Source organism: Anabrus simplex, chromosome 5, assembly GCF_040414725.1.
Source record: "Anabrus simplex isolate iqAnaSimp1 chromosome 5, ASM4041472v1, whole genome shotgun sequence".
Lineage (NCBI taxonomy): Eukaryota > Metazoa > Arthropoda > Insecta > Orthoptera > Tettigoniidae > Anabrus > Anabrus simplex.
Window position 1 is genome coordinate 315427644 of NC_090269.1, and position 16020 is coordinate 315443663.

Here is a 16020-nt window from a genome sequence, read left to right on the forward strand (position 1 = left end):
ATAATCATGTTGGTATAACGTTGGTTTTGAGCGATCATTCTGTTGGAGTTCTGATTTTTGTAGACGCCGCCTTGTTGTTTTTAATGCTTTTTGCTACTTGCGCATTCAGTTTGTTTTATGTTGTGGAATCATCCTTCAGATGACCGTTTCCGGTAGTCCTTATACCGTGTATTTTTGCGACGATATTTGGGGGACGCGAGTATTTATTTCTGTGTGTAGTTGCGGTTACACATTTTTTTCAATAGCCGTGTTTTTGAGAGGCAATCTCGTCATTTTAGTAAACAGTTAGTGACAGGAAGCCATTGGTGAGTCAGCTCTGATATTTTGTGATATGTGAAGCAGAGAATGATCTAGAGATCGAGCTAAGTGAATAATATCCCTGATGATCTGCGTTGATAATGGAAATGTGATATTTGGACCATGTCATGAACTGTCGTAAGAAATAGAGATGTGCACGACAGATATTTCGCCCGCCGGATACGAGCGAGGCCGTATTATGAGGTACTACGTCGAGAATAATGATGAGTAAATAGAATTGAGAGATGAATAATTTAACCAACAGTGTTAAATACGTAACGACATGGGTTATGATTGTAGGCAGAAGCCTGTATTTTGTTTCAAATAGTTCCAGGGAAAGTAGATGCTCGGCAAATATGCTAGTTAAAGTACGAGGTTTATGTGGGCAGAGCGACGAATCAATGTGCGTTTTGACAGTCATGTAGAGTCATGGATGACCTGAATAGCAGTAATTTCTGTCCATAAAGGTTAAAATAGTGTCATGGCCAGACTTTTGTCGTCTGAGGTTAGAGATTGCCGTCAAATTCACAATTTTTGCTACTCGTAGCGGTGATAATTTCTTTAAGCTCCGATATTTTGAGCATTTCATTCTTATTAATTTTTCAGCAGGCAGCGATGTTGGGATCTAGATTTGTTTGTTTATTATTCATTCTTCATGTACCTTTTATTACCGTCTATTTGTAGGATCGTACGTGAATTATTTGCATTTGATTTGATGTAAATAGGTAGGCGTAGTTAGGCTAGTTTGATTTCTGTATTTTCTTTTGTTGGAGCAGTGTTTCTCCATTAACAAGTTTAATTATGTAAATAAGATTTCATGTGTTAGGATAAGAGATCATCGATTAGGTCATAGTCAAAACTACAGTAGTGGTATGCTCATACCAGACATTCAGTAATTACCAAACCTTTAAAATCCACTACATTTTAATTAGGAAATGAAGCGATCTTTACTAAACCAGTTGTATAATAACTGCCGCAATGAATGAGGTAAATAAGATGGGGTATGCCTCCGTCTAGTGGTGGTACCACAAATAATGAGTTCTTAATGAAATGCAGTCAGCGGCAAATTAAGTAAAATTTTAATGTACAAGGATCGCTTTCATTTGAAATGTAAACATGGGGCACTTGGCCTAATTATTTATATTTTAAAGAGGTCCAGGCTATCACAGTCATGCAAGTGAAGTTTAAATAATTAGATGAGTAAATGTAACACTCAGGTTCATGTTTCAATAATTTCCTTTTCAACCATGAGTAGTTTAAATGTGACAGTGGTTATGTGGTAAAACGAAGTACGATGTTCATGGCTGTTTTCATTGAATTATTCTTTATTTGTTACACATGGTTAGTGCAGTCCATGATTATTCTAATGTTGGGTGTTTCCCAACCGAGTCACATGAGTTAAATATTTGATAAGCACCTCTGAGTCAGTGTTGATTTGATGATTAATTAATTAATTAATTGACTACACTAATTTATTTTGATAGACACTTTTCTCTGTACTACAATTCAGTATTTCAAATGAGATGGTATTTTCTGACCAGAGTTTTGAATTTATTCACGTCATCGTCTTGAAGACAGTGTCAACATAACCTGGAATATTTTAAATTTTGATCGACTTTCAGTCAGTTTTGTTAGGCAGATATTTGAGTTATTGGAAGGTAGATCTTCAATCTTTTTTTAAAAATTTCATTTCATTTCACTTTGTTTATATTTTTCACCAGTTTATTTTCATAATTTTGGCACTTTGCACTTTGTTCAATAAATCAGTTTGTTATTTAAATTTTAATTCAGTCTTTGGGTACCGTCATTTATAGTTAGTTTACCCCATCTTTTCATTTCCTCACTCCCTGATCGACGTGTGGCCTATCTTCGGGGATATCATCGGACGCACCGCGACTGAGGAAGAAGAGTCTACATGCAGCGGTGAGTATCATTTAAATGTCATTTATTACAGGGGGAGCCGGCGCACAGAAGAAGGAAGAAGTTCACCGCATTCGTTGCCTTGAGAAGGGCACAATACATACATACATACATACATACATACATACATACACACCAGGCAAATGCTGGGGCTGTACCTTAATTAAGGCCACGGCCGCTTCCTTCCAACTCCTAGGCCTTTCCTATCCCATCGTCGTCATAAGACCTATCTGTGACGGCGCGACGTAAAGCACCTAGCAAAAAACATACATACATACATACATACATACATACATACATACATACATACATACGCTACATATTCATTGTAGACTATTATGACTTTCAACGCTCAGTCTGCAAGTCGAGTGAATTAGTTATGCATCTCCACAATCCCCTGTTTTCTACGAGTTATGTGTTCTCGTATTTTTCTTTTTTTCTTTTGCGAATGGCTTTGCGTCGCACCGACACAGATAGGTCTTACGGCGACGATGGGATAGGAAAGGTCTAGGAGTGGGAAGGAAGTGGTTGTGGCCTGAATTAAGGTACAGCCCCAGCATTTGCCTGGTGTGCAAAATGGGAAACCACAGAAAACCATCTTCAGGGCTGCCGACAGTGGGATCCGAATCCACTATCTCCCGGATGCAAGCTCCTAGGCCCGCACCCTAACCGCACGGCCAACTCGCCCGGTATTGTGTGTCCTCGTTTAGTTCCACACCCTTTGTAATCAGAGAATTAAAGACTGGTCTCCTATACTCATCTTAATCTCTGTAGCCGAGTTCATTACTCTCCTTAATAATCTATCCTCCTCCATTCGCTTGACATGACCTCACTACCGAAGACGGTTTATACGAACGGCTTCATCCACCGAGTTCATTCGTAATGTGGCCTTAATCTTCTAATTCCAGTACCCTCCTACCATTGTTTCCACTTGTTCTTACCTGCGATTATTTTAGCTCCTTTCTTGCCTGTTACTTCCAACTTTCGAATAAGATATTCTGTGCCCCGGAGATTTCGTCCGGCTCCATGGCTAAATGGTTAGCATGCTAGCCGTTTGGTTCAAGGGGTCCCGGAATCGATCCCCGCCGTGTTGGGAATTTTAACCTTCACTGGTTAATTCCGATGGCTCAGGGACTGTGTATATGTGTCGTCTTCAGCGTTAGAATTCATGATAGGTAGAGCCCCATGCTATAGGTGTGACTCTACAGTAAAGACATGTCCCAGGCGTGTCCGGAGACCACACACGACCTCCACTCCAGTGCAGTAAATTCGGTATGAAATTAGACCAACTCGACGTTGGGACAGTAAAGAAGAAATTTCAAATCGTCAGTTATATTTTAATTTGGGGTTGTGATTGTGAAGGAAGAAGTTTATGGCCTACAGGCCTATGTTATGTACTACTCCAGCAATCGGTTGACGTGGGGAAGCAATTTAATATCACTTCTAGGATGGCTTATACTGAACATGCAACTACTTAAACTACTTCCTCCCACCAAGGCGGTTATGGGTCGAATTCCAACCTATGTACTCTATGTGGAATTTTTGACATGTGAAGTTACTTCTCTTTAGTTCTGATTTCACGTTAAATAGGGCGTCCTGTAAAACCATGTAAAACTACAAGGTTGCTCTTTCCTTTAACCGTATTCTGGAAGTTGCTTTCGCCCCGTCTCAGAGCCAAACATGTTTACATTCAAGACTGAATCGGGAAGTAAAGTGAGGATAATTGAACGGTTAGCTACAACGTTAACTCCTAAAACTCTATGGCACCATAGACTGTGTTAGACTATGTTCATGCTTTCAATCTTAGAAAGAGGATGATAATTATATTAAATTACGATTTGGTTTACGTCGCATCGACACAGATAGGTCTTATGGCGACGGTGGGATGGGAAAGGCCTAGGACTGGGAAGGAAGCAGCCGTAGCCTTAATTAAGTCTCAGCTCCAGCATTATACTGGTACGAAAATGGGAAACCACGGAAAACCATTTTCAGAGCTGCCGACAGTGGGGTTCGAACCCACTACATCCCGAATGCAAGCTCACAGCTGCACGCTCCTAAGCGCACGACCAACTCACTCTGTCGCTTCATAATTAGCAATTACTCGTGAACCGACACTAATGTTATAATAATTGTCTTTAATCCCATATAGATCTACGTAATAAAAGTTTTAAACATCCAGTGCATTTTGTGTCGTAAAATACTAGAGTTGAATGGCTTTTACACAGCATAAATTGTAATTAGTAAAAAAATATTACCATATTCCAAAAGTAGATTTATTTAAATAATATCTTATTGGTCAACTCATACTGATATAATTCATTTCACTCACTCAATCACTACTGATCTGCATTTAGGGCAGTCACCCAGGTGGCAGATTCCCTATCTGTTGTTTTCCTAGAGTTTTCTTAAATGATCGCAAAGAAATTGGAAAATTATTGAACATATCCCTTGGTAAGTTATTCCAATCCCTAACTCCCCTTCCTATGAACGAATATTTCGAAATATATCATAAAGGAATGGATCTCGCAAGAACACTTGACGGTGAACAAAAAGGTAATGTAATTTACCTTGAGATGATAATAATAAGTAACCACAGGCACACAAGAAGTTCATGGTGACAATGAAATTGAACGTGTTCAAGTTCCCAGAGCGACGAAGAGATGGCAGTAAGATCGCCGGATCAATGCAGTAATGCACCCTAATTGGCGCGCAGTCGACAATTCGTCTCAGAACCACGTACAGTTCATTGGTGCGTTTTCTATTGTTGTGCGAACTGAATTGAGTTTTAAATCCTTGACACTGTGTGGTGCGATCGTAGGTGGCAACGTCCTACTTTCAGTAGCTGAACTGCGCCCCATGCATCGCCTGAATACTTAAGGTATTGTGCCCTGGGAAGCAGACAGTAACTTATGTAGATATCCAGTCATAGACACATGCTTTTCAAGTCCAAAATATCATGTTCCCATACTTCATCGTAATCGTATTCTCCTTAAACTGGACGATGCTGAAACTTTCCACACGGGAAATATTATTTGTTCTCGTGTAGAAGACATCATTAAACCAATGTTTTGAATGTTGTGATTCAGTCATTTGAGGTTATGATTGCGGAGGCCACATGCCACCTGTTGAGTGGCAAGTTTTATGTTGTTCCTAAATTCGACTAGAGTATCTCCCATTGCACTTTTATTTTATCCTAAACTGAGCGAGAGGAAAAACTAACAATTTTGACTCAACGTTTTCGAGCGCCAGTTAAATATAGGGTATTTTTCTTGTTTGCTATTTGGTCATCTTAAAAATTGCTGTTACATTACTATGATTCCATTAAAAACACGAGTGGGATGCAGGATACATGTATCAAAGTAGACGTGGGAAATTACTATATCTATACAAGTGCATAGGTCTCCATATGACTACTAATATGGTAAATTTTGTTTCGGTTGTATATTCTCCCTATATCTGGTGAGCTTGCAATGATTGTAAATTGTAATTAGTAAAAAAATATTACCATATTCCAAAAGTAGATTTATTTAAATAATATCTTATTGGTCAACTCATACTGATATAATTCATTTCACTCACTCAGTCACTACTGATCTGCATTTAGGGCAGTCGCCCAGGTGGCAGATTCCCTATCTGTTGTTTTCCTAGCCTTATCTTAAATGATTTCAAAGAAATTGGAAATTTATTGAACATCTTCCTTGGTAAGTTATTCCAGTCCCTAACTCCCCTTCCTAATTGAATTCCAACTTTATCTTCATATTGTGATCTTTCCTAGTTTTAAAGACGCCACTCAAACTTATTCGTCTACTAATGTCATTCCACACCATCTCTCCGCTGACAGCTCGGAACATACCACTTACACAAGTATGGAGGGTGAGATTTCCACCTAATCAATACTTTATTTTACAAAATGTTTAGTATTGTTTACATTAAAACAGTACCAGTTTCGACCTGTAAATAGGTCATCATCAGTTGTTGGTGAACCTGCTTAATAGCGATTGTACATGATAAAAACATTCTTAACTAATTAAACAAGAATGCCTTATTCTAATATAATACTAATGTCAAGATATATACTTATGGTACAATTATAGGTTTTCGACTTGTTGGAGTCCCATTCAAATTTCTATGCTGTTGCCAACATTACGTCAAACAAGATATATACATATGGTACAATGAAGCTGATAGATTACATACCACTTAGTCGAGCAGCTCATCTTCTTTCTCCCAATTCTTCCCAGCCCAAACCTTGCAACATTTTTGTAACGCTACTCTTTCGTCGGAAATGCATGTGCATTGTAATAGGAGTTGAATCATGGTTGAGAAATGATATAATGGATGCAGAAATTTTCTCACGCAACTGGAGGGTGTATCATAGAGATAGGATAGGATAGGAATGGCAGGAGGAGGAGTATTCATTCTGGTGAAAGATGAATTTGTAAGCTACGAAAAAGCTACGACGACAAACACGAAATTCTAGGGGAAATGCTCATCTCTAAAGATAACAGGGAACTTGATGTCTTTGGAGTGTACAGACCGGGAAAGGGTAGCATAGACGCTGATTCAGAATTATTTGATAAGACAATCAGCACTCACCATGCTGAGCTATGCTGAGCTAACTACGAAGGAGCTTTTAAACTCGTTCTTGGGAAGGAATTTTCAAATTTCTGCTCTCCTCACAGACAGGTTCAAATGAAAGAAAATTAACATGCATAGCTAAGTTTAATTTTTGATGGAGTCAATTTAAGAAATGAATGCGAGTTCAGACGACTTTTAAGCATTTGATTAAAAAACTGCCAGCTGGGCGACTGTCCTCAATGCAGATCAGTAGTGATTGATTCATCTCGCACGCACATTGGTTGTAGGGCATCCATACGCTTATTATTTCCGACATTGCACGTTGACAATGTTATAATGCTTGTAGTTCCATTATATCTTAATATGAACATTGGAGTATTTCACAGTGGGAACGCTGTGACTCGCGTAAGTAAACGAAGCGGAAAGGGGTAAAGGATTTCCATTAACTCCGCGCTCGACAGCTACAGTGCATCCTGTCATTTTCTGACAGCATATTCAAGTACAGGAGCATTACTTAGCTATAGTCTTTCACAGCCTATAATACTTTAAGGCTCGTCAATCATATTATTATTATTATTATTATTATTATTATTATTATTATTATTATTATTATTATTATTATTATTATTATTATTATATACTAAACATGTCAACCGTGAAGTTGACCGCGAAGTATACGACTTGCGACAAAACAGTTTAACGCTAAAAGCGTAAATTCGAACACCAAAATGATCAATACTTTCAACTCCTAAACAGAATTCGGAAAATCCATGTAATGTGTAACATAGCGAGGATTGATCAACTATTATCGTAATGTTTGAATAAAATTATGAAGGAATATTATGTAGCTTTTTATTTGCTGTTTCTAAATAACTGGGAACAGCCTTTGAGAGAGACTTAGGAAATCTTTTTTTTTTTTTTTTTAACTTTTAGAAGTGGACACCTACTTTAAGCGGGATTATTCCTAAGACATTTAAGAATTATCTTTATTTATATACTAGAGATTTTATTATAAACTGCCTTCCTGTACCTTAATCATATTACATTATTACTATACCAATATTCATAAGGGGTGAATTTCTGGATTTTATGCCTTCTAGATAAGAGGTAGTCTGTAACAAAATATCAGTTTTGTTTTCGACGTCGTAAATGGATTCATGTAATCAGACCAAAATTCTTGAAGATGAATATATTACGGGCTGGAAGTTTAGAGATCTTAAATTGCATCCTCACTGGCTGGGTTTTACCTTGGCTGCCTGTCTTAAGTTGTGTCTAAAAGGACAGGCTCATTAATACATCTCGGTGCACTGCACACTGGCTGAAAGGGGTACTGTTTCAGAAGCTAACGGGGAAGTACAGGACATGCTATTTCTGCAGTACAACCATTTTTCCTATTTTGAAGTTACTTTCCAGGAGTCTTTCTAATCTATCTGGCTTTCCGCGTCTCTCCTTTCTTTCTTTCTTTTTCCAGCTTCCGATTTTTTTTATTTTGAATGCCTAATTCCCGAAAAAGTTAGGACATGTCTTTCTTTAATGTTTACGTCTCAATGAATAATAATAATAATAACAATAATAATAATAATAATAATAATAATAATAATAATAATAATAATAATAATAATGTGATGCCCCAGTGACATTGTCAGCGACTTGGCTGCGTGATTCGGGTCACCGCAGCTGCGAGCTTGCATTCGATACATAGTGGATTCTCACCTCACCGTTAGCAGGCCTGAAATCTATTTCCCGTGGTTTCCCAGTGTTACACCAAGACCAGGCAAATGCTGAACCTTTACTGGTACCTCAGTTAAGGCCAGGTTGCTGGTTGCTTCCCAAACCCTTTTCCATAATTACGTTACCGAAAACCTCCTATGGGTGGGGGATGCAGACGAAGAATATACCCACGGTATTCCCTGTCTGTCGTAAGAGGCGACTAAAAGGGACGATCAAGGGATGATGGATTTGGAACCATGAGATTACCTGTGGGTAGCACCATTACGCCAGGAATACCATGGATCGACTTTACTTGTTATTAATACCACTATGGGAGGGACACCACCGGTCTGCGTTACCTGTGATTAGTACCACTATGTGAGGAGCACCACAGGTCTGGGCGTTGCCTGTGATTAGTACCACTATGGTGAGGAACACCATGAGTCTACGTTACCTGTAATTAGTACCCCTATATGAGGAACACCATGGGTCTATTTTACCAGTGATTAGTACCATTATGATGGGCCAGTGACCTGGATTTTGGACCCCTTTAGACAACCATCAACGATATAGGATTTGGCCTCGGAAGCAGTCCCTTGTTCCGCTTATACCATTGTTTGAAGTTATTATCTTAAAAGGTGGGGTTATGCGGGTCGAATCCACTGATTGTTCATAATCATTTTCCATCGTCGTATTTTTGAATTCTAGTAAGTGGTTGGATTTTGGAATTTTCATAATCATATCATTGCGCTTCATCACGTACTATTAGGGGCCGATGATCTCGATGCAAAGCCCCTTTATACAACAAACATCTCCGGGCGAGTTGGCCGTGCGGCTAGAGGCGCGCGGCTGTGAGCTTGCATCCGGGAGATAGTGGGTTCGAATCCCATTGTCGGCAGCCCTGAAGATGGTTTTCCTTGGTTTCCCATTTTCACACCAGGCAAATGCTGGGGCTGTACCTTAATTAAGGCCACGGCCGCTTCCTTCCAACTCCTAGGCCTTTCCTATCCCATCGTCGCCATAAGACCTATCTGTACCAAGCTCGATAGCTGCAGTCGCTTAAGTGCGGCCAGTATCCAGTATTCAGGATATAGTAGGTTCGAACCGCACTGTCGGCAGCCCTGAAAATGGTTTTCCGTGGTTTCCCATTTTCACACCAGGCAAATGCTGGGGCTGTACCTTAATTAAGGCCACGGCAGCTTCCTTCCCACTCCTAGCCCTTCCCTGTCCAATGGTCGCCATAAGACCTATCTGTGTCGGTGCGACGTAAAGTAACTAGAAAAAAAGAAGAAAAGAAAAAGAACTATCTGTGTCGGTACGACGTAAAGCCACTAGCGAAAAACCCCCCATCGTCATCATCATCACTTTTTGTGTATAAGTGAGACCATTAAACCCACTAGGAAAACAATGAATGACATAGTCACTGTCTGCGGTTCTAGACTAGCTAATAAATGTGGGACTAATCAAATGAAATGAAACTCTGGTTCGTAATCCGTGTAAAACTGATGGTAGAGAGGGGGCAGGAGCGGCCGTAGCTTTGATTAAGATGTAAACAGCCACATGCTACTACCAGCTTACTTATATTCAATAATAATAATAATAATAATAATAATAATAATAATAATAATAATAATAATAATAATAATAATAATAATAATAATAATATATTATGTACACCGAGTGAGTTGACTAAGCGGTTCGTGGCGTGTAGCTGTTAGCTTGCATTCAGGGGATTGTTGGTTCGAACCCAGTTGTCGGTATCCCTGAAGAGGGTTTCTCATGGTTAATACAGGCAATGCTATCTAGACATATATTTAGATAAGCAATATGTGGAAAATTCACAAAGTGTATGTTTTTTATGAACTAGCATACCGGTAGTCTAAGAGATGGGTTAGGACTGCATTCTAAAATAACAGTCCTGGGGAATATCTGATGCGTTTCGAAGAGCGACAATTCTAAATTAATAAATAAAAAAATAAAAAAAATAAATAAATAAATAAAAATAAATAAATAAATAAATAAATAAATAAATAAATAAATAAATAAATAAATCAATCAATCAATCAAGCAAGCAAGCAAGAAATCAGTCAATCAATGTTGGTAAATTATTGCAGTCTAATTATTTTTCCTATAAACCAATACTTGTTTTAAAAATAAACGTATTTGAATGAACTTTCTAATACCAAGCTTTTAAAAATATCATAGCCTACCTCTTTCAAGAAATGTACACTGACTGACAGTGACAATGCAACACCAAGGAGGAGTGGTTCGAAAGGGATGAAAGTTGGGAAAAAAACAGAGACGGCACGGACGAATAATTGATGTTTATTTCAAACCGATATGCAGGTTACACAATGCGCACGGCATCGACTCAGTAGGATGTAGGACCACCGCGAGCGGCGATGCACGCAGAAACACGTCGAGGTACAGAGTCAATAAGAGTGCGGATGGTGTCCTGAGGGATGGTTCTCCATTCTCTGTCAATCATTTGCCACAGTTGGTCGTCCGTACGAGGCTGGGGCAGAGTTTGCAAACGGCGTCCAATGAGATCCCACACGTGTTCGATTGGTGAGAGATCCGGAGAGTACGCTGGCCACGGAAGCATCTGTACACCTCGTAGAGCCTGTTGGGAGATGCGAGCAGTGTGTGGGCGGGCATTATCCTGCTGAAACAGAGCATTGGGCAGCCCCTGAAGGTACGGGAGTGCCACCGGCCGCAGCACATGCTGCACGTAGCGGTGGGCATTTAACGTGCCTTGAATACGCACTAGAGGTGACGTGGAATCATACGCAATAGCGCCCCAAACCATGATGCCGCGTTGTCTAGCGGTAGGGCGCTCCACAGTTACTGCCGGATTTGACCTTTCTCCACGACGACGCCACACTCGTCTGCGGTGACTATCACTGACAGAACAGAAGCGTGACTCATCGAAGAACACGACGTTCCGCCATTCCCTCATCCAAGTCGCTCTAGCCCGGCACCATGCCAGGCGTGCACGTCTATGCTGTGGAGTCAATGGTAGTCTTTTGAGCGGACACCGGGAGTGCAGGCCTCCTTCAACCAATCGACGGGAAATTGTTCTGGTCGATATTGGAACAGCCAGGGTGTCTTGCACATGCTGAAGAATGGCGGTTGACGTGGCGTGCGGGGCTGCCACCGCTTGGCGGCGGATGCGCCGATCCTCGCGTGCCGACGTCACTCGGGCTGCGCCTGGACCCCTCGCACGTGCAACATGTCCCTGCGCCAACCATCTTCGCCACAGGCGCTGCACCGTGGACACATCCCTATGGGTATCGGCTGCGAATTGACGAAGCGACCAACCTGCCCTTCTCAGCCCGATCACCATACCCCTCGTAAAGTCGTCTGTCTGCTGGAAATGCCTCCGTTGACGGCGGCCTGGCATTCTTAGCTATACACGTGTCCTGTGGCACACGACAACACGTTCTACAATGACTGTCGGCTGAGAAATCACGGTAAGAAGTGGGCCATTCGCCAACGCCGTGTCCCATTTATCGTTCGCTACGTGCGCAGCACAGCGGCGCATTTCACATCATGAGCATACCTCAGTGACGTCAGTCTACCCTGCAATTGGCATAAACTTCTGACCACTCCTTCTTGGTGTTGCATTTGCTCTGTCAGTCAGTGTATTAGAAATATAACCCTATCACGAAATGCAATTCCCTCATAATTCTGATAACGATTCACCTGTTATACTTCATCTGTTAAGCTTTGTCTGTCAATAGTAGAATCGATTTGACGTGGCGCATGAAATTTCGTATTAAACACGTTAACACCCAAAATGTTGGTCAGTAAATATTTACTGTCAGTGACAGTATATCAGTTGATACCTTGTCCTCTAATATAACAATGACATAATCTTCGTTCACAAATAAAATAAATAGCTTTGTAACTTTTTATTACCACAAAAGATATAGTAACTTAGTTGGGAAGTGTACCAGGATAGGCACCAACTCAGAGCTTTGGAATACTCCTGAAAAAATAGCTTATCAAGTACACGGAGAATATCCTCTCTAATGAACAATGTATCCTTGATTTTTTAATGTACGTTAATGAATTATTTGTAACTACTAAATCATCACGATGAGCACACACTGATTTGAATTTGTGTGCATCTGCTTTAATGTTTTACATCTAGGCACACAACACGAACGACACGGTTCTAATATATCATATTAGTTTTAAAAACAAATTCCAGTAAAAGCATCTCTACACTAACATTTCCTAATCAAGCCACACTAACGGAAAGAAACTAAACTGATGCTTTGCACATACTTATGTTTACATTTGAACAAACCGAACGCGGCGCCTCTTTATCGATAGCTGTATTAAGGTCTGAAATATTGGAGACGGTCTTGGTCAGACTCATTGGCTGAATGGTCAGCGATGAGGCCTTCGGTTCATAGGGTCTCGGGTTCGATTCCCGACCGGGTCGGGGATTTTAATCGCCTCCGATTAATTCTTCTGCCTCGGGGACTGGGTGTTTATGTTTGTCCCAACACTTTCCTCTTCATATTCACACAACACACTACACTACCAACCACCAAAGAAAGACGCAACAGTGATTACATCCCTCCAAATAGGGTTGGCGTCAGGGAGGACATCTGACCGTAAAACAGGGCCAAATCCATATGTGCGACACTGTTCGCACCCGCGACCTTACAGGTGTGGGAAGAAGCGGTAGAAGAAGAAGAAGATATTGGAGATGGTCTTGGCCTATCTCTGGTTTACAATATTGTAAATTTTCTCTCGAGGTGTGCATGATAAAGTGGTGTTGTCTGAAGACCAGCACATTCAGACGTCCCAAAGAACATTCTCGGGACACCGGGACAATTTCCGAAAACCGGGATATCTCGTCACCCTGGTGATTGGGAGGAACTCGTATTTGATTCATTCTAAAAATTAAAACAACACAATAATATTAGAAACATAACCACATCCGCTGAACAACAGCCTGCCAAGTCGACTGCTGGTCAGCCAGACGGCCTGCATATATTAGGGATCAGCATGACATCCTAAGCCATATTGCTTGAATTTCTTGTCCAGGCCACTGCGTCTCATATCAGACAGCTTCTCACTTGGTCACATGAGGCTGAAAACATCCCGCCCTTAGTTCAGAATTAAAATAAAACCTGTGACTTTCGGGCAAGATGCAAGTACACTACCCCTACAACCCGGGGATGGCAACTTAAAAACAGGCAAGCTGATCATAGTGGTGGTGATTATTGTTTCGAGAGGAAATACAACCAGGCGACCATCCTCTGCTAACTTTAATTAGGGGAGAAAAGGAAGAGGTCCGACCCTGCGAAAAATTAAGGTATCTACAAAAGAAAGGGAAGGGCGTGAAAACCTCACACATCTAGCCTTCCGCAAAACCGTCGGGGTCGGAAAAAAAACAAGAGTTGACCAGGGGAGGCCGGCAGGAAAGCGAAGAGCCTGGCACAAGTAAGTGGAAGCAATGCGAGAATCAGCTAGGCAACCCGTGGTCCCCAACGCACGCTCCAAATTTGCGGGCCCCTTATCCCCCTTTTAGTAGCTTCTTACAACAGGCAGGGGATACCGTGAACGTATTATACCACCCCCATCCATGAAGTGTTTGCGATAAACATCAATTTTCAAAGTGGTAATTCTAAAGAAAACCCTTCTCCGGAGTTTTTGCTTAGTGAGTGACTAGGTGCAAGAGCTGCTGGATCGAAAGGTGTCTTGGAATTCCCTCCACTGAAAAGAGGAAATTTCTTTAAACAGAGATGCAGAGGCAACATATAAAATCAACGGTGAAATTCCCGCGTAATTACCTTTGCTCCCCATAACGAACCTATTCATCAAGGCCTTCTCCAGAAATTAGAAGGCTACTCTTCTATCCATGAAGGGAGCATGGTTATATCAGAGGATCAAAGCACCTCTATTTATAAAGTGTTTGATGTTCGAGTAGAATTTGCGATTGCCCAATTAGGACTTCATGTTCTTGTGTTCGTGGATAAAGATTGCCTGTGCCATTACGTAGATAGATACTCTTCTCTCACTCCCAGTAGTTTAGAACTTCCACACTGTGACCAAACAAAGTATAAAAAACACGTTTGGCGCTTGGAGGGGACTTCAAACTAAATATAAATGCAAACATTAATTAACTCACAGTAGATGTTAATAAATCTTAGCACACCTGAAAATGTGTTCTTATGGACAGGTAAACTGGTAACTACGCAAACCAAGACTAGCGGTCTAATCTACAGACAGCAAAGTAACATAAAATTCAAAATACACCATCACTACATGGGATTTCCTAAGAAAAGCTGTGGCTCAGTCATAAGACTCGCGAAATATTTGCAACTAATACAGTTATAAGCATGAGAAATCTCCTTTTGAATGCGATATCAAGAAATGAAATGAAATGGTGTATGGATTTTAGTGCCGGGAGTGTCCAAGGAGAAGTTCGGTTCGCCAGATGCAGGTTTTTTGATCTGACGCTCGTAGGAGACCTGCGCGTCGTGATGAGGATGAAATGTAGATGAAGTCGACACATACACTCAGTCCCCGTGCCAGCGGAATTAAGCAATTATGGTTAAAATTCCCGACCGTGCCGGGAATCGAATCTGGGACCCCTGTGACCGAAGTCCAGCATGCTAACCATTTAGCGATGGAGCTGGACGTGATATTAAGAGTTCTATTAGAAATGGAGCTTGAGGTACAGGTTGCATGTCTTTCCTACAGTTGACGATCTATTTGTTCGAAGATGATGAATGATATGTTCAACACACGCAATTACTGAACATCCAAACTTCCAAACGGATTAATTTTCGCCGTGTAATACATCGCATGAGAAGTTTTAATAAACTAATAAACGAAATGAAATACTTCCTCGTACTTCAAATGAGAACCGAACAGGTCTTCTCGCTGCTGATGATCTGGTTTACCCACTTAGGCCTACTTGGAGTTTTCTGTATAACACAAATCGGGTTACAAGACTGCACTCCAGTGAAGTAACAATGGCAAAATTCTTAAGGTTGCTCCACCAAGCTGTCAGTTTCCATTCGGGATATAGTAGGTTCGAACCCAACTGTCGGAAGTGCTGAAGATCCGGGGCTGTACCTTAATTATGGCCACGACTGCTTCCTTCCCACTCCTAGCTTTTCCTATCCTATCGTCGCCATAAGACACAGATGTGTCGGTGCGACGTAAAGCAACTTGTAAAAGAAGAAAAAAGAAGATGTTCCACCACAGGACCTTTGCAAACCGCCGTCAACACTCACACACTCGAAGCGATTGTGTATGGGCGTACGCACAACGCTCTTCTTTTACACAGTGTAAAGTTATACTGAAAATTTGAGGGGTGTATACTGAACCCTTGGGCCATCATGAAGGATACCTGCCTTCCTTACCTATCAGCAATTTTCATGAGATTTGTCTCTTAGGTCGTTTAGGGTTCTTCGTCACTTGCTGAAGTAAAAGGTAGGGTTCAGTAATCCCAATCTATCTACTTAAATGAAAGGTCTGTTTAAA